The sequence below is a fragment of the Schistocerca nitens genome, chromosome 4 (assembly GCF_023898315.1).
Source record: "Schistocerca nitens isolate TAMUIC-IGC-003100 chromosome 4, iqSchNite1.1, whole genome shotgun sequence".
Taxonomy (NCBI): Eukaryota; Metazoa; Arthropoda; class Insecta; order Orthoptera; family Acrididae; genus Schistocerca; species Schistocerca nitens.
The window spans coordinates 585220504-585242048 of NC_064617.1; positions in this window are offsets into that span (position 1 = coordinate 585220504).

Sequence of the window (21545 nt, forward strand, 5' to 3'; positions counted from 1 at the left end):
TCTGGCAATTATCAGTCAGCGATATCAAGTTATTTGTTAAGAACATTTGTTTTTCGAGGTATCGACCACGGTTCTCATATGATATATATGTCTTTGCTCTGAAAGCGTTCCAGACTAATATTTCACTGACATCTCTTTTGACAGCTGTGGTCTTGGCAGAACGCTGTAGACTTCCCCCCCCCCCCCCCCCCCCCTCTTGTGACAGGTGTCGTTCCGTGTCTTTGGAATACGCCTTTGCCATTTTGTTTGCTAATGAAACAACAAAAGGGTCTTTTACCACAATCTCAGTTCGTCTATTTTATATCTTGTTTACTTGAATTTGGTATTACGTTTAATACAAGTACTAATCATTATCTGTTCCACCTTGAGTATTTTACTTGATATTTATCCCGTACCTTTCATGATCTCTAGAATAGGGAAACAGAATTCTTTCAATAATCAAACAATAAGATGGAGCCAAAATACATGGCAGTTTATCTTGAGGAATGCAGTATCCCAGCAGTGATAGCATTCTGAGAATTTATACGTTTACGTATGTACACACAGTCGATTTACAGTAAAATGATATCATCGAGATTTGTTCCTTAGCCATTTATGGAAAACACATCAATGTATAAAAGAAACCATAGAAAGTCATACATTGATAATGAGATAAATTATTCAGCTGTTCATTCTCGTCACTACATGCCAATGAATCTGATAATTCTGGCCTTGATCTGCTTTTAAAGTACGGAAATGTTTCTCTACACTAACAGTGTCTTTATTATTTACTCTTGTTCTCTACCTAAGCTGCAGTCACATCTATCATTAACTCCTCTGGAAGCTCCGGTTCGTCACATACCACTTAATGATATTCCTCCATTGATTGTGGATAGCAATGCAGTGCTTCACAGCGATATATTTTCTCCGCTTCTAGACGACGAATTTGAAATTTATTGAGTTCAATATAGGTCTTACATAGTTTCAGCTCTCTTCCTGTAGGCTAACTATGGATGCACATGTCGTTTTCTGTGTCATCTTTACCTTCAGTACTTCGTCACTTCGCCCCCCAAACACTTGACGTCTTTTTCATTCCCCCTCGGACTACGTCGAAGCCAGTCGCCAAACATATTTCTTAGTTTTCCCAAATACGGTAGCGAGCTGCTGAAGCAAAGGTACCCATTTCATGATTCGACTGCTTATGAGTCTCACCTATTTTAGAAATGTAAACTGCTAGTGGCTACTACGTAAGTTATGTCTTTATTTCCATATATTAACTCTTAACTTCTTGACGAGAAACAAAAGAGCCAATTTCTCTGACTCGAGCGTAGAATGCAGAGGTTCTTCCATCTTTCAGTTTTTTGGCTACGCTTTTGTTTGCGCCTGTGCTCGCCTCCTAGTCAGTACTACTTGCGGAACTGAAAGTGGCCTTTCGCTGCCCAGAATCAAACATCTCCATGATCGAATCATGCTCGGTACCACAGGCAGGTCTTCCTTCTTCCAACGCTCGACATACAGTATGCAGAGTTGCTCCCATGAGCTCTTCACTCGAGAATTCCAAGTCTCCATTTGACTCCAGCAGTGTTCAGCCATTGTCCAACTCTCATTGGCTGAACCCAGTTTCCACCAAAAATACATCATTCTTCAGCTCTACAGACATGATCTGATTGAAACTGGGCACGTCCCGGACCAAACTAATATATTAGAGCAACGTTTAAATGAAGATATGTCATAAACAATCCGTTACACTCAGATTATTTACAACACGTATAAGTAATGGTTGGTTAATAATAAATAAGCCAACATTCTTGAGCAAGTGTGATCACCATAAAAGAACACATACTGTCCTCAAGTACTTTTTAAAATAATTATTTAGGTCTACTTGTCAGCTTAGTCTTTCAGTATTCTTTTAGATCAGTACCGTTCTTTTAATAGGACTTGCAATTAACATTTAAAAACGTTACTGGCAAAATACTAAACTACACATTAAAGAGAAGCACAAGTATGACAAAGTAAGAGATATTTGTGTGGTGTAAATATGCAGAATACGATGTTCTGACAAACATTTGCATAACGAAAATGATGTATAAGACGTCGTATATCAATAAATGAAACAGATACAAATACGTAGCTTTTAACTATGATGGCTATAGTGTAATGCTGTCACCTGAGATAACGTTTGCTGGAATCGCATGAAGTGACTGAAAGTTGTTAATTCAGAGGGTCATTGTGAAAAAGCTGATTCCCTGTGAAATATGAACTTCTGTAGTTGTAAAGATATTGAGATACTTTTCTGTCACTGGATGCGCTTCATTTTACAGAGATCGCCAATGTAGTCGGCTTTGTGCTAATTTTTGATGTGAATTATTGTCGCATCTCAAAGAGCTGCAACTTGACCATCTTTAAGAGTGTCTAACGCTTCGCTATTTCCTGGAACATATTCTGCACAAAGGCAGTGCGAGCATCAGCAGTCCAAATTTCCAGCTGTGGGATTCACCCGTTTCCGGCGAAGCGTTCGTTGTCTCTGCACCAGAGCTTGCCTCTGGCGGAACCGATCAAGCAGCCGGATTGGCTGCGGCACGCCCTGTGCCCTGGGCCCGCTATCGTTTAGGCGTGCAACCAATTCACCTTGCTTCGCAGCAATTGTAGGTGGCCGATTAGTTTGCCTAGATATGTACAACATTACAACCTACACCCGTCCCTAATGTCTGGGGTGCAATTTGACAGCAGAATCTCTCCTGTGGTTATTCCAAGCACCATGAGTGCAAAACTATACGTCAGCCAGGTGATTTGACTCGTGCTGCCATTCATGAGCAGCATTCTTGGGAGTTTTCTACGACAGGATAACGCTCCCCTACACCCCTATGTTGTACCCCAACATGCTATACAGAATTATGACATGTTGCCTTGGTCTGCTCGATCACCAGATCTGTCTCCAGTCGAGCACATATGGGACATCATTGGAAGACAACTCCGTCATCCAGCAACAGCATTAACCACCCGTGTATTGACCGACCAGTTACAACAGGCAGAGAACTCCATCCCACAAACTGACATCTGGCACCTGTACAACACAATGCATGCACGTTTGCATGCTTGCATTTAACATTCTGGTGGTTACACCGAGTATTGATGTACCAATGTTTGACTTTCATTGCTTGTCTGGCGTTTACATTAACCTGTTATCTTTCAACACTAATCACTTAAACGTCTTACCCAGGCAAATGATTTTTCCGAAATTCACTACCCCACATTAATTATTTTTTGGTGTTGCGATTTTGTTCCTTCCATATATACAGGGTGATTTCTCTCCACCGTGTACGAACTCTAGCCATTGATCGATGAGAGAATACAGAATATAAAAGGGTTAATGAATTTATGGCCCGAAATGTATGGTTTCCAGGCTAGAGACCATTTGTTAAATCATACTTTGTTACAGAGACTGCGGTCTAATACGTTGTGCACCATACAGCCACAGTTGCAGTGTTCATGGTTTCCTCCTAGAAGGTAGTACCGTTTCTCATACGGCATGCCCTAGCGTCCTCTCCTGTCATAGTAATTGGTAATGTTGTGTTCGATTCACTTCTCTTGCTGACTATACTTGTAGTATATCTGATACAGCATTGTAGACAATAGCTCCGTATTCGAATCGAGAGCTTGCCGACATGGTGTTTACTTACGGAAAAGCAAATGACAACAGGTGGCGGGTAGTAAGGTTGTATCAGGAGACCTATCCCCGCCGACAACAATCACAACGTTCAGTGTTTTTCAACAGTGTTTCACCGTTTGTCTGAGACAGGGTCGTTTCAGGAAGCAGGAAATCATGAAGAGCTACCCGAAATGTTCGTACACCAGACTTGGAGGAAAATGTGATTAACACTGTGGAAGACGACTGCCGTGTCAGTATCAGACAGTTAGCCCGCCATTACAGGGTAAGACAGACGACCGTGTGGAACATTCTCCACGACAGTTGTTACTACTCTTATCATTTGCAGCGTGTGCAGGACTTACTAGCGACAGACTTTCCACATCGGAAACAGTTTTCGCACTGGTTTCTTCATAAGGCAACCACAATTCCGGGATTTGTGTCATCCATTCTATCCGCTGATGAGGCTACCTTTCCGTGGAGTGATGTCTTCAACTTTTTTAACAGTCATTTGTGGGATAGTACGCGTAACTCCCATCACCTGGTGACAGCGAATCATCAGCGTCACTGCAGCTCGAATGTGTGGGCTGGGATATTTGGCGGCCTTATTTTGGGACCAGTCCTCATTCCACGTCGCCTAACAGGCCGGAACTAGCGGTGTTTCTTGTGGATGACTTTGCCTCCCCTACTGGAAGCAGGGCCATTGATGATTCGAAGGGCTATGTGGCTGCTACATGATGGCGATCAAGCCCACTTCGCCATTACCTCCCGGATGCATATCATTTTTGTCTTCTCTGGTCGATGGATCGGACGAGGCGGTCCAGTTGCATGGGCTGCTCGTTCACCAGATCTCAAGCCGTGCGATTTCTGGTTATGGGGCCATCTCAAAAGTATCTTGTATGCAGAGCCCATTCCAGATGTGGAGACACTGGAGCAGCATATTCATGCTGCCTTTGACACTGTTCTAATGCAGGCTGACCGATGTGAACGCGTGAGACAGAACATCATGCTACGGCATGTACACGAATGCTTTGAAGCACATGGAAACGATTTTCAACACGTGGTGTAATTTTGTTCCGTATCCTTTCAGAGTTTGTACAAGACGGAAAATATCACCCTGTGTCTATCTATATATAAATCGTTCAGCTCTTTTTTCAGAACCATATCTCAGTAGTCGTCACCACAGCGGAAATCAGGTTCCCCAAGATGGTACCATTGTAACAAGCGGCAGCTGGGATCCACAGCTGCAGCGCCTGATGAATGAGCAGTGGGCGATCGTCTCCACAGTTTCGCCCACTAAGCAGCGGTGAGGCGAGCACAATAAACTCCAAGGATCTGCGCCGCCTGAGGAGCAAATTAGATGAAAACTTGCTTCCCGCGTTCGCCGAGGCCGTGTGTAATTAACGAGATAGCCGCCGCGAATGCGCCTCGTGACAAACACAGTGCCACGGACAGAGACCTTCCAGAATTTAATTAGTCGACCAATTCTGCTAACCTTGAGCCTTTGATACCCAGATTCACAGCGCCGTGTCTAAGGCGGCGACCCGGCTACATCCGCCTCGCGCCGGGCGGGATCTGCTGCCGGGAATCGCTTTAATGACGCGGCCAGGCGTGCAGCGACCGCCGCCGGGAATATTGCTCAGCTGCTGGCGGAAAACGTACGGCCACCACCACGCTCTTTAACTGTGAGAGATCTGCAGTCTATCCTCGACGGTTACACGGTAGGCAACGTCGTCTGTGTCGCGTACATTGTGCTGAACGCAAAGGTTCGAGTAATGTTATAGCTGTCCATATTTGACAAAACTATAACAAACAACATTTTTCCGTTAACTTTCGTCCAGATACGAAACCTGTTGAGCTGTAGGTCAATCTGCACTGTTACATCCATCTATAGGAGGCATTTTACGAGCTGACAATTACTGAACTATATGCAAAAAAGCCTAAATTAGTTACAAACTACGGCGTGCACACACTTTGTTCAACATGTAAACGTCACTATGGGCATTCGCGATTTATGTTATGACATGTTCGATATGCCTGCCATTATTAAAGATGATGTAGAACAGACGAATAGCGAAATTCTGCGTGACCCACTGAAGTGTCGGAATATCGACGCTGACGATGACCTACTGAATGGTTGTTTTCAGTTCAGCAATGATTTTGGGATTATTACTGTACACCTTGTTTCTAATGTAGCCCCACACAAGGAAGTCGCATGTGTTCAGATCCGGAGAATATGGCGGCCAATCGCGGTCCATGCCAGTGGCCTCTGGGTCCGCCAGAGCCAGAATGAGGTCGCCAAAGTGCTCCTCCAGGACACAAAACACTCTCCTGCTTCAATGGGGTCGAGCTGCGTCTTGCATGAAACATATATTGTCGAAATCAGGGTCACTTTGGATAATGAGGATAAAATAATCTTCCAAAACTTTCACATACCATTGGTGGTCACCGTGCCATCAGAGAATATCGCAACGATTATTCTGTCATACCACACAGTCACCCGTTGAAGATGAAGAGACTTCTCGATCTCTAAATGTGAATTGTCAGTCCCCCAAATGCACCAACTTTGCTTGTTGACGAACCCATCCAAATAAAAGTGGGCTTCGTTGCTAAACCGAACCATACTGCACATACTAATTCTCACCAAGCCATGCAGTCAACGGTGCAGTTTGAACGTCGTAACGCAAGCCCTACGAAAGTTATGACGATTTTATTTCATATAGTTCAATGTTTGTCACCCTGTGTGTGGTTACCACTCGTATACAGTCTCAGATAAAGAAAAGAATAAAATGCACGACGAAGGAGTTATCCTGACGTGGCGGAAATCGTTAGATGTGATTAACATGTAAAGACAAACAAACGATTGCAATTTAGGAAAAATTGGATGACTTATTCAAGAAAAAGAGCTTCACAATTTGAGGAAGTCACTAAGGTATTGGCCGACCTCTGTCTCATACACATGCAGTAATTTGGCTTGGCATTAATTGATAGCGTTTTTGGATGTCCTCCAGAGAGATATTATGCCACATTCTGTCCAGCTGGCGTCGTCAAAATCTCGATATGGTTGGAGTGCCCTGCCCATAATCCTCCAAACCTTCTCAGCTGGGGAGAGATTCGGCGACCTTGCTGGTGAAGGTAGGTTTTGGCTAGCAAGAAGACAAGCAGTAGGGCTCTTGCCATGTGCAGGTAGCATTTTCTTGTTGAAATGTAAGCCTAAGATGACTTGCCGTGAAGGACGACAAAACGGGGTGTAGAATATCGTCGCCATACCACTGTGCTGTAACAGTGCCGCGGATGACAACTAAAGGGTTTCTGCTACGAATTAAAAAGGCACCACACACCGTCACTCCTGGTTATCGGGTCGTATGACGGGCGACAGTCAGGTCAGTGCCCACCGCTGTCTGGGGCGTCTCCAAACATGTCTTAGCTGGTCATCAGAGCTCAGTTCGAAGCGGGACTCATCTCTGAAGACAGTTCGAAGGGCATCATCATATAATCCTGGTACTGTAGGTAAGTAACGGACCTGATAGTTACATAATATTAACGTAACCGACATGAACAGACTGTTTTGTGTCCAATAAATGTCTTATTACTTTGGAGCTACTCAGCTTTCTACAGACTACATATATGCGTCCATCATGTATTCGAAGATGGCAGGAGGGATACACAGTGTCCAAACAGTATGGCTATAGACTCATAGACGCCGTCAGGAGCTCTGAAGATAATCTCCTCCCAATCATCCTAGTTAACGTCGATTTTCCATTACATTGACAACATGTCCATTGTTGAGAAATACTTTGCTCCTTTGAAACAGTCTAGGTGTCACTAAGAAGAATCAACGGATAGACCTCATTCGTTGGTATCCGACTCAGTAACGCCATGTGCATTCCTTTTTCTCCACAAGGACTCTCTGAAGCAGCATCTTCACCATTTCCTCCCATGTTGCTGATCGTTCAACTGGGGACACCCTATACGACCACTACTTAATTTGTGGACGATCCCCGCGCTGACATTGCGTTTCATCAAGGATGCTTGGTCTCTCTTTCCTCCACTTCAGTTTTAAAAGCAGCCAAAGGCTGTCACAGAGTGGCAGTCACTCACTGGTATTGTCCTCAGTCAGGTCAGATCCTATCGGCAGTTCGACAGTAGTTTCCTCCCTTGGTAGTTGGGCATGATGCTTTGTCCAGGACACTAAGCTGCCTTCCTCAACTAGTTCTACTGTCTCTACACACGTCCTTTTAGGGATGTTGTAGCTACTTGTGACAATTAGTGGTCCAAAGTTCTACTTGACCACATACAATGCCTATGGTCGTCGTTTTCATGTAGATTTCTTTTGTGAGCTTGAATAGCTCTTTGCAGTCCACGAAAGCTTCACAGTTTAACTGAGCATATCGACTGATGAAGGAGTAACGCCTCTGAGGATATCCAGCGCAGTTCTGGACGAAACGTTAGTAGCAGAAGTTTCGTGGGCCACAACTTAACACCCGGAAGGTTTATCAACAGCAACGTCCAGAAAAATGTTTTCTTCTGCATTCTTGCTGGAATAGCTTCGTCTGTTTGGAGCTCCGAACTTACACATTTTACGACTGATTGTCAAGCGAGCAAGAAGTGCTATCCGAGAATAACAGTATGACTACATTCAGCTAAAAAGGTAAATTCGAAGAGCTGTGTTTTGATACTGGTGTTTATTCTTGCAAAACATGTTCCTGATGGCTGGGTGTATTTCGCATTTTCGATTTTCAGCACAGTCTTTTTGTTTCTCAGAACATAGTGTTCTTTAGCTGACAGCAATATGCGTCTGACACTACAGAAAAGCAATTTCCTGAATCGACTAATGTGCAGACAGGTTAGACATCAATGCAGACGTCATTGAGATTTCTTCACATTTTAGTGGGCGCCGTTCATGGAGAATTTTCATCTGTGGCACTCTCACCTCTGTAGATGGTAGCCGCTCCTGATTTTCATGAAGTAGATTACTAGGCGAGAGGCTTGTACGGTACATCTGTATGGCGACGAGCAAAGGCTACCGCATGTTGGGCAGTGGTCTCATCCAGGGCACGGCCTTGGACTTCGTCTCACATGTCGACTGTAATAGTCTACAGATGACTGGTTTGAATAGAACTTTTGCGATGTTTAAGGCCTGGTATCGTAGTAGTCGTCGAAAACTACCCGTCTTTCTCTGCAGGAGCGTACAACATGTTCAGGGCGTCCATAGTGGAAACTCTCCGGCATGTTATCCTCTGTTCTCCAAACGGCTGTAGTTCTACATGGCGTTATACTTAGCACAGGAACCGGTTTTGTCTGCGCGGGCAAGTTGCTGCATTTTCGTTTGGCTGATGCGGCATAACACCCAGTTAACCGATTCCATTATTTCTGGCACATCCGCTAGTGGCAGTACGGTCCTAAAGATCGGTATTCCTCTTCTTCAACATTTTTTGCCATCTCGGGTCGACATTCTTGCGTGTCATGGGTTCTGTCTCTTGCTTACTTGGTTCGGTTGCTGCAAAGTGCTGTATCTCTCCTCTCACTACCTGGAATATGAGAGAGGTGAGGTGAAGGTGGGCTTTCATAGCTCACATAGGGACAACTTTCTGAATATGATTGTACCTCATTCGTTTGATTCTTATCTGTTGCATTTCCTCCACGGACTGTCATCACTTTATGAGTACCCCGGTTGTTGTGACACAGTTACCATAGTACTTGGCTCGTGCAACTCCCTCATCAATGTGAGATTTAGTCAGCTTCCGTCAAATCTTGGTTTCACTATGGAGCATAGGATCCCAACATACTGAATGAGGGACTGTGTCGTTTGCCAGAAATGTTAGGCTCTGTTCATCAATTGTTCTTCCGCTGAGCAAATGTACTGCTGATTGATGCCAAACGTTTTCTTCAGTTCGGCCTGGAATTTATCCAAGCTATTGCCCTTCTCTTCGTTGTTCTCGAACCACTACTGTGCTATGTCGTCCAAGTTAAACTTCATGATTGCCAAACACATCATGCCATCCCATCTGTTGCATTTGGCAATTCAGTAGAATCCTTAGACATATTTCGACACCTGAAAATACGGACTGTGGGAGCGATGTAGTGTTTGTATTCCGGTTCCTGTCTGTGTAGACGACGTTTTCTACGTTGCCTAATTGGAACCATGGTGATGTATATGTTCTGAAGTACCCGGCGTCTCCACCAAACATTGTCACGACGTAAACACACTCAAGTCAGAAAATGGAGCCGCCAGTGAAATACATCACGTAGCACTTGAAAGCCCGTTTATTACTAACACCACCATACAATCAAAAACAGAACTGACCTCCTCCAGGGAAAGAAAGCTATTTACATAATCATTAAGTACTCCAGAACGCTGCTATTTATACAAATATTGCATATTCCACAACATAAAAATATTAAAAACACAACACATTTCAAAGACCTCTCACAAATTATAAATGCTTAAAAACAAATACGAATAACTACTTGCGGTCGGGTCTCAACTACTGACCCAGAACAAGTTATGCAGCGACGTTAACCACTACGCCACACTGCATACACGAAAGTTCGGGGCAGTATTACAGATGGGTGTAGCAAGCACTAATGCCTTTAAACGACCCCATAAACTGAGCTGCTGAAGATTAAGGTCAATTGATCGGGGAGACCAAGCTACTATACCTCCTCGACCATTCTACACGAGGACTGCTGTGTTCAGCTCACAAAATTGTTCTAACGCGAAGTCAATGTCTTACTTAAACAGCCACTCGAGGATATTCTTCTTTAAACAAGCTACTGTTGTGGTAATTCATTCTGCCACTTTACGTATTTCCCCAGTCGATAATGTACGAGCCGCAAATACCAATTTTCATTTATTAGCTTCAGAGCTCAACAGCTGTCCGAAGAATTGCATTCTCCACAACCGTCATCAGTAGAACACTTACAGAGAAGTCATTAAGAAATTAGCAATACACTTCACTGGGAAAACACCCTACTCCCTAGAGTATTGAACGTTCCCAAAAACAAGTAAAAATATATTTCTTTCTTGACATATTTTAGTAGACATATTCTTCTATTTTTGATCTATATTACTTCCCAAATACGTTACTTCTCTTATAACACCCTATATACAGCCTATGATCACAGTAAAGAGATTGCTTCAACGTATAGCAGCTTTTTATCAATGAACTTCTGTGTAGCCTCATTTATCTATCAGACGTTTCAGTGAGGCAGACGTTCACTTGAAAATTAAATGCACTAATGCTTTAGAAAATGACAGGAGCAAAAAAGATGTATGCAAATAACACTCATATCACCATGTATTAGGTACAGGATAAGATATCAATGATTAAGATAATATAACAACATATTACTTCTTGCTGGAAAATTCAGTACTGTGTTAAAACCCAAGGTTTTATAATCAGAAGTCAAACGCCAGGACATGGAGTAAGGACGGATCTAGATGACCTCCTGCGGAATATTCCTTCAAGCATATTACACATGAGCTCATACAACAAGAACTTTGCGGGACAGAGGGCTGCGACAAGCTGCCCACCAACCTCGTAGTTTCTGGATGCTTCGGAAAAGTCACAATCTTTATTTTGAAAATATACAGGTCCCTTACGAATAAAAATTTCACGATTTCTTTCTGTAAAATTTTCATGAAAGTATCAGCGGGACCGTTTGATATTTCTTCTGGGTTGCACAACTGTTGATGAAGTCACCGAAGTTGTTGCATTTTCGTCAAGGGACGGTCGCTTCCTGATTCAATCTATTTTCCTAAACTGGTATAAATCTGAAACTGGTGTAAAACATGAACATCCAGAAATTCCCACAATTTGTGATCGACACGACTCATCATGTGGAAGTTTTATTATTTGATTGCTGCTTACAGAAGTTGGCCCAGTAGTAGTAGTAAAATATGGTGTTAATTTTGGTAACTTTTCATATACTTTCTTCATACGTACAGCTTTTTTTGCTTTTTGCAGATCGAGTAGGAGATGACCGTTTCGAAATTTTGTATTATAATTCAGTATTTATCTGTATATTGAAAATAGTCACTAACACAAAACAAAACAGATAAAGGACGATTTAATCAAAGAATACCTCAGAGCACAGTCAGTAACAACTACAAACAAAACAAACGACACAACACCGCAGACAGAGACAGGGGAATTCCGGAACGTCGAGTCGGTTTATGTAAGTCGGTCACTTACGTTTAATTTTAAGTCGCTGTTCGCTCCGTGCAAAACTGTGCACTGCGCAAAGCTAATAAGCCAGTAGGTATTGTGGTCAGTCAGTATCGTTCGATTTTTTCGAAATAAATCTGTGTTTCGGTAATAAGTATCGGTTATCATTTGGTGGTCTAACAGGAAGTAGGGGGGCGCCTATCGATCGCGGAGCCCTGGGTACGTGGCCAGAGTGCCCAATGATAAAAAGGGGCATGGTCAAATATTGCGAAGAACGTCCTCCCGTTGTCCATAACACTGCGAAATGTCGTCTTCGACTGCGAAATGTGTAGGAATCAACGTTCCGGGGAAATGGCTGATTTCATTGAGGTCCTCTGTTTCGTCCCTTGTGGCTTTTTCATGCCGATTCTCAACTGCGGTATGTTTGGGATGTTTTTTCTTGGCTACTCATAAGAAAACAGCATGATTTAAATGCTGCGCGCAGTGGTTCTGGCCTTCATCACAGAGGCGTCAAAAGAAGGGATGAAATGTAGGTGAGAGCGGGTGTGACGATCTTCCGATCATGTGGCACGTGCGCGCTGGCATTGGGCAGAGTTGTGGAGAAATTTGGCGCCAATGTGACATCATTAACCCACCTTACACGTCACATGAACTTCTGAGCAGAGGCTATTTTCTGCGTATGTCGACAGCTCGCTGTTTGACACCTGCTGACGTCGCAGGACGGCACACGTTTGTACTACAACACAGGAAGGTTGCATGCATCTTTCAGTCAAATTTCAAACTTAAGCATCGCAATGGGTGCGAATTAGGTTGTTTCGAAAAAGTGATCCTTAGATTCTGTTGCGCAGTGTATGTCAACACTAAACTTTCTGACACCAAATGTCCGACAACATCTTAGAAGCAACTCATAAAATATGTAAAGAAACCGCAGTCATATTCTCAAGAAATGTAAACCCACGATCAATAAGAATATAGATCAACGTAAAAGTAACAAGTGACATAGACTCGGAGAAGCGTCAGTAACAACGAATGGAGAGACAGAGTGAACAATATTCCATAAACATAAACATAATACATAAACTCTCAGACACACTGAGTTCACAAAGATAAATTGATGCCTCCCTAAAACCTTACAAAGAGTTCCCTGGGGTCATACCATCACAATAAAGATAGGAGTTGTATAGCCATGTACGTCCTAACTAATAGGATACCATAATTAGGAAAGCATCTTATTTTACAATAACTCCAAACACGTCAACAGGAAATATGTATAACGCTAACAAAATCAAGTTGCACCAAATTTCATATAAGAAATGCTATCATCTGAACATCATCAAGGTAAGCACACATAAATACTCATCATAAAAGCACTTCCAAATCATATACATGCAAGCATTTTATCAAACTGCTTCATTAGCTTCACACACAGCGGAATGATATATGACTGTGAGAAGAAAAAAACAATCATTCAAAGCTGTCCAATTTTGCACTCACCAATTGTTTACTTTGACTGTCATACCTTCAGTCACAAGATTACACACTCACCCGCATACAAGGATGAAATTTGCTGGTTTGTAATAACTTTCTGTTATTAACCTCAGGACTATAATCTAATTATTCCTGTTGTCGCTACACTTCATTCTTAAATAATTCGTATGTCCCAATTCAAAATAAATACAATATAGTTTTATTCTGCAAAATAAATCTCAATTAGCATCTTACCAAACTTATAGTGACTCAAAAGTTTGGTCTTGTCGCAGCTTAGATGACATAAGTGAGTTAATTAATCGTTTTCTGATCAATGATACTTCCACTGAATCCTGTCTTTACACAACCAATAGGCTGCCATACCGCTAGAACCAACACAATGATTCAACTGTCTTTGACTTGGTCCTATCCTATTCAGGAACCAGCATCATCAAAACCTTCAATTCCTAACTAGGCTGATATGTTACTGACAACAGAAAATACTTCGTATTCATTCCTTCATTATCTCTAGGACAAGGCTAAGTACTATACGATCTTTAGGATTACTTGCCCATCTTCAACCAAGAACCACACAGCACATCCCTGACACCATCTCCATTCAGTGGATAATCAACAATCTTCATATTCTCAGTATTAAGCTACAACTCAGCACACAAAAGTACAACACATCGACCCTTACTTCAGAGGGAACTCATAAATACACAGCTCATTTTAGGCAACCTCATGTTCACATTCAGCACTGACGCAAAAAAAAAGATCACATCATCTACCTCAAATATTGTTCATTCACCACATCAATCTAAAGATATCATTAATCATCACATACAATCAACATATACTGAACAGAACCTAACACTTGAACTCATTCAATAATATGTACTCCCCCATATCTTCTGAAGGTTCATAACTTGATTCATATCCTATTTACTTTTCATTAACCCAAGATACTCTAATCCATTAATTCATTCATTTTGTAAGGCTTTCTTGAACATCAGGCATCAGTTCAAACAGTATTTCAGAAGTTTATTTGAAAAATAATGTTCACTATCGCTTGAGAAAACGACTGAAACAACGAAGACGATGCTGTTGTTGTTGTTGTGGTCTTCAGTCCTGAGACTGGTTTGATGGAGCTCTCCATGCTACTATATCCTGTGCAAGCTTCTTCATCTCCCAGTACCTACTGCAACCTACATCTTTCTGAATCTGCTTAGTGTATTCATCTCTTGGTCCCCCTCTACGATTTTTACCCTCCACGCTGCCCTCCACTGCTAAATTTGTGATCCCTTGATGCCTCAAAACATGTCCTACCAACCGATCCCTTCTTCTAGTCAAGTTGTGCCACAAACTTCTCTTCTCCCCAATCCTATTCAATACCTCCTCATTAGTTACGTGATCTACCCACCTTATCTTCAGCATTCTTCTGTAGCACCACATTTCGACAGCTTCTATTCTCTTCTTGTCCAAACTGGTTATCGTCCATGTTTCACTTCCATACATGGCTACACTCCATACAAATACTTTCAGAAACGACTTCCTGACACTTAAATCTATACTCGATGTTAACAAATTTCTCTTCTTCAGAAACGATTTCCTTGCCATTGCCAGTCTACATTTTATATCCTCTCTACTTCGACCATCATCAGTTATTTTACTCCCTAAATAGCAAAACTCCTTTACTACTTTAAGTGTCTCATTTCCTAATCTAATCCCCTCAGCATCACCCGATTTAATTTGACTACATTCCATTATCCTCGTTTTGCTTTTGTTGATGTTCATCTTATATCCTCCTTTCAAAACACTGTCCATTCCGTTCAACTGCTCTTCCAAGTCCTTTGCTCTCTCTGACAGAATTACAATGTCATCGGCGAACCTCAAAGTTTTTACTTCTTCTCCATGAATTTTAATACCTACTCCGAATTTTTCTTTTGTTTCCTTTACTGCTTGCTCAATATACAGATTGAATAACATCGGGGAGAGGCTACAACCCTGTCTCACTCCTTTCCCAACCACTGCTTCCCTTTCATGCCCCTCGACTCTCATAACTGCCATCTGGTTTCTGTACAAATTGTAAATAGCCTTTCGCTCCCTGTATTTTACCCCTGACACCTTCAGAATTTGAAAGAGAGTATTCCAGTTAAACGTTGTCAAAAGCTTTCTCTAAGTCTACAAATGCTAGAAACGTAGGTTTGCCTTTTCTTAATCTTTTTTCTAAGATAAGTGGTAAGGTTAGTATTGCCTCACGTGTTCCAACATTTCTACGGAATCCAAACTGATCTTCCCCGAGGTCCGCTTCTACCAGTTTTTCCATTCGTCTGTAAAGAATTCGCGTTAGTATTTTGCAGCTGTGACTTATTAAACTGATAGTTCGGTAATTTTCACATCTGTCAACACCTGCTTTCTTTGGGATTGGAATTATTATATTCTTCTTGAAATCTGTGGGTATTTCGCCTGTCTCATACATCTTGCTCACCAGATAGTAGAGTTTTGTCATGACTGGCTCTCCCAAGGCTATCAGTAGTTCTAATGGAATGTTGTCTACTCCAGGGGCCTTGTTTCGACTCAGGTCTTTCAGTGCTCTGTCAGACTCCTCACGCAGTATCGTATCTCCCATTTCATCTTCATCTACATCCTCTTCCATTCCCATAATATTGTCCTCAAGTACATTGCCCTTGTATAAACCCTCTATATACTCCTTCTACCTTTCTGCCTTCGCTTCTTTGCTTAGAACTGGGTTGCCATCTGAGCTCTTGATATTCATACAAGTGGTTCTCTTCTCTCCAAAGATCTCTTTAATTTTCCTCTAGGCAGTATCTATCTTACCCCTAGTGAGACAAGCCTCTACATCCTTACATTTGTCCTCTAGCCATCCCTGCTTAGCCATTTTGCACTTCCTGTCGATCTCATTTTTGAGACGTTTGTATTTCTTTTTGCCTGCTTCATTTACTGTATTTTTATATTTTCTCCTTTCATCAATTAAATTCAATATTTCTTCTGTTACCAAAGGATTTCTATTAGCCCTCGTTTTTTTTACCTATTTGATCCTCTGCTGCCTTCACTACTTCATCCCTAAGAGCTACCCATTCTTCTTCTACTGTATTTCTTTCCCCCATTCCTGTCAATTGTTCCCTTATGCTCTCCCTGAAACTCTCTACAACCTCTGGTTCTTTCAGTTTATCCAGGTCCCATCTCCTTAAATTCCCACCTTTTTGCAGTTTCTTCAGTTTCAATCTGCAGGTCATAACCAATAGACTGTGGTCAGAATCCACATCTGCCCCTGGAAATGTCTTACAATTTAAAACCTGGTTCCTAAATCTCTGTCTTACAATTATATAATATATCTGATACCTTTTAGTATGCCCGCATCTCGTGGTCGTGCGGTAGCGTTCTCGCTTCCCACGCCCGGGTTCCCGGGTTCGATTCCCGGCGGGGTCAGGGATTTTCAGTGCCTCTTGATGGCTGGGTGTTGTGTGCTGTCCTTAGGTTAGTTAGGTTTAAGTAGTTTTAAGTTCTAGGGGACTTATGACCACAGCAGTTGAGTCCCATAGTGCTCAGAGCCATTTGAACCAACCTTTTAGTATCTCCAGGATTCTTCCAGGTATACAACCTTCTTTTATGATTCTTGAACCAAGTGTTAGCTTTGATTAAGTTATGATCTGTGCAAAATTCTACAAGGCGGCTTCCTCTTTCATTTCTTCCCCCCAATCCATATTCACATACTATGTTTACTTCTCTCCCTTTTCCTACTGACGAATTCCAGTTGCCCACGACTATTAAATTTTCGTCTCCCTTCACTACCTGAATAATTTCTTTTATCTCGTTATACATTTCATCAATTTCTTCGTCATCTGCAGAGCTAGTTGGCATATAAACTAGTACTACTGTAGTAGGCATGGGCTTTGTGTCTATCTTGGCCACAATAATGCGTTCACTATGCTGTTTGTAGTAGCTAACCCACACTCCTATTTTTTTATTCTTTATTAAACCTACTCCTGCATTACCCCTATTTGATTTTGCATTTATAACCCTGTAATCACCTGACCAAAAGTCTTGTTCCTCCTGCCACCGAACTTCGCTAATTCCCACTATATCTAACTTTAACCTATCCATTTCCCTTTTTAAATTTTCTAACCTACCTGCCCAATTAAGGGATCTGACATTCCACGCTCCGATCCGTAGAACGCCAGTTTTCTTTCTCCTGATAACGACGTCCTCTTGATTAGCCATCATCATTTAATCATACAGTAAAGCTGCATGCCCTCGGGAAAAATTACGGCTGTAGTTTCCCCTTGCTTTCAGCCGTTCGCAGTACCAGCACAGCAAGGCCGTTTTGGTTAATGTTACAAGGCCATATCAGTCAATCATCCAGACTGTTGCCCCTGCAACTACTGAAAAGGCTGCTGCCCCTCTTCAGGAACCACATGTTTGTCTGGCCTCTCAACAGATACCCCTCCGTTGTGGTTGCACCTACGGTACGGCCATCTGTATCGCTGAGGCACGCAAGCCTCCCCACCAACGGCAGGGTCCATGGTTCATGGGGGGAACGAAGACGTATCAAATTAAAAGAAGACGACTAATTGATACGAAGACGTATCAAAGTAAAACGATCTTTAAGTCACTGAATATTAGTTACATGATAATACAGTAATGCCTAGGATTACATAACAGTTCATTAAAACTGACTGTGAAAATTCAGTACAGTGTTAAATTCCAGATTGTTATAATAAAAATTCAAATGCCATGACATGGAGTAAAGTTGGGTCCCATTAGCTGCACGCTGGGTGATGTTGCCTGATAGGAAAGGAATGGTACGCATCGTATTTTGAAAGCTCTTTCTCATCCGACACCACGTACGACGGGCCGTTGTCATGCGGAGATAAGGGGAAGGGATTTGTCTGAAACACTGGCAAAATCTTCTTTTCTAAACCTTCTATGGTGTAGCAGTTACTGTTCACGTCACTCCATTACATAGTGACTGAGATCACATGTTGTCTCCGATGATGCTCCTTGATAACGTAGCAGTTAAAACCTAAATAGTAACGACGACGGAAAGAATTGCTCTCAGTACGATGAAACTCGTGGAAGATACCACTCCTTCAACAAAACCCAGAATAACGTTTCTGTTACATATTGGTGTGAATACATAACCGATGGTGCAAATACACCGCTCTGTCTAACGCCGCTTGCAACAATGGCCCGAACGTCGGTCATCATCACAATATGCGGACGCTGTCACATACCCGGAAAAAGTTTTATTGAAGAAGAAAGCGGCCGCGGAACCCTTCGCTAGCACATATCTCTAGCGTTGTCTACAAAACGACTCACGTTTCCACAAACTTGAAAGTGCTAACAAGGTAGATTTGACTTCAGTCTCGTTAGTGCTTTGTCAGCATTCCCTTAGGCCCTACGACTAAACGCATTAAATTCTACAAAACTGACATCTGACTTTGCTTTGGTTAGCTTTGGTTATCTGCAGAATTCATGACCATATTCTGAGTTGGAATATAATAAATTTCCTTGATACCGAAAAGCTCCTCTCCACACACAAATCAACACGGATTTACGAATCGTTGCACGCTGAAACTCATGTTGTTCTTTCCTCACACAAACATCGTGCAAACCCTGTATGAAGGGTAAGAAGCAGATTTAAGAAAGCCACTATGCCCCACTACAGACTGTTGACGAAGGTTCTAAAATACAAAATAGTTTCTAAGGTATTTTAGCTCCACGAAGACTTCTTAAGTAACAAAACCCAGTTCTTCGTCCTCCATGACGAGTGTTCATAGCATCAAGGGTATTGTCAGCAGCACCGCAGAGAAACGTGATAGGACCACCCTTATTGTTATACACGTGAACTATTCGACGTACAGGATAGCCAACAATATGCGGCTGTTGACGACGCTGTAGTAAACGAGAAAGTGTCGTAGTTGAGTGACCGTAGAAAGCTACGGGATGACTTAGACATTATTTCTATATGGTGTGGTGAATGCCAGCTTGCTGTCAATGTTGTGAAATGTAATTTAACGCATATGAATAGGAAAAACAATCCCGTAATGTTCGAATACAGTATGTGTGGTGTGCTGCTTGACACAGTCACGTCGATTAAACATTTAGGCCAAAACGTTACAAAGCGACAGGAAGTGGAAAGAGCGCTCAAGGACGGTTGTGGGGAAGGCGAATGGTCGACTTCCGCATATTGGGAGAATTTTAGGGAACTGTCGCCCATTTACTCTACAAAAGGAGGTCGGGAACAGGACCTTATAATGCTCGAGTGTTTGAGATCCCCGTCAGATCAGATTAAAAAAAGGTATCCAAAAAAATCAAAGGCGTGATGTTATATTTGTCACCGGTAGGTTTGACCAACATGCGAGTATTACGGAAATGCTCAAGGAACCCACACGGGAATCCATGGAGGGAAAATGACGTTCCTTTCGTGAAACGCTACTCATAGAATTTTAAACCGGCGACTTCGACTAACTGCAGAAAGACTCCACTGCTGCCTGCATAGGTTTCGCGTAAGGAGCGCGAATACAACATAAAAGAAATAAGAGTTCGTACGGAAGAATATAGACAGTCGTTTTGTCCCTCGTTGCATTAGCGAGTGGAACAGGAAAATGACTGACTATTTGTATAAGGTACGCTTCACTAAGCAACAAGTGCTTACTTTCGGAGTATGGATCAAGATGTAGATTCATCTCACGGTATTATAATTCGCTGATTTACTTCCGTAACAACATATAGCCCTTCGCATAATTTAATTTCATAGAGAGCCATTATTTATCTATTACTAATTACTGAGGTGCTTTGTACCCAGTACGGCCAACGTTTGTAAAATGTTCATGCTGTGTAATGCAAGATGTCCTTTCATTTCTCATGTTTACAGATAAATTATTCTTATGTCTATATTCTATGTTTCCGTTTTTCTTATTTTGTAACTGCGATTGTTAAAGTCGCTGGTAAGACTCCTTAAGGAATTAGTCCTCTTTGAACGCATGAAAAATTGGTGATTTTCGTAATTTTTTTAAACGTAAATGAAAATTATTGCTGAATCTGATGATATAGTTTCATTCCTTATACTTTCTTCTTTAAGAAATCATTTTGGTGTCCACATAGGACGCTTCCAGTAACCACTACACCAGGTGGAAAGACCCATGCAACCGGAACATTCGTCATCAGTGGGAATTCCCAAAGCCTTTCTATTTGACCTGTAACAAAACAGTTTTGTATCAGTCATTTTCAACGCATTTTCTATCAGTGTACATAGCGTAGCTGAAAAGCTTTAGTCCGCAGCTCGTGGTCGTGCGGTAGCGTTCTCGCTTCCCCCGCCCGGGTTCCCGTGTTCGATTCTCGGGGGGGGGGGGGGGGGGGGTCAGGGATTTTCTCTGCCTCGTGATGACTGGGTGTTGTGTGATGTCCTTAGGTTAGTTAGGTTTAAGTAGTTCTAAGTTCTAGGGGACTGATGATCATAGATGTTAAGTCCCATAGTGCTCAGAGCTTTTTTTTTGAAAAGTTTTAACATAATGGTGGGTTTGTTGAAAATGGCTCTGAGCACTATGGGACTTAGCATCTATGGTCATCAGTCCCCTAGAACTTAGAACTACTTAAGCCTAACTAACCTAAGGACATCACACAACATCCAGTCATCACGAGGTAGAGAAAATCCCTGACCCCGCCGGGAATCGAACCCGGGAACGGGTTTGTTGAAACAAGTGTCATTTTCTTCGCCAAAATATCGAGATAAAGTGTGCGCCAAAAATAGAGTATTGGAGATATGGCAAAAAGGCTATGTACGCTGATAGGGAATTCAATCTAAAATGCTGGCAAAAAATTCCCATCAATACCTTATGTACCTTTCATAAGTTAAGTCTCATGTCAATTTCGAAAACAAGTTTTCGGGAGAAATGCGTTTAAAGTTTTGAGTCAAATTTTTTGTAGTCATTCTTGCCTTGGCAGCCATTTGTGTGTGTGTGGGGGGGGGGGGGAGGAGATCCTTTCCACTGCTAACATCATTTCAGTACACTTATGCCTGGCACACTCCGATGGCTATCATTCTTTTCCATGAGCCCACGCCACTGTTGTTAGCGCTTGTGAATCGGCGATGAGACATGATACCCGAAATGAAGTCGTAATCGGATGACGAAACTGACAGAGCAGTGCTCTTTTATAGCAGACATTGCTTTTCGATTCCCACTCATTGCGGACGCCTGATCTCGCAAGGCACTGAAAATGGATTGTCAACTGCCGGAGCTGCCGTTCCTTTGTGC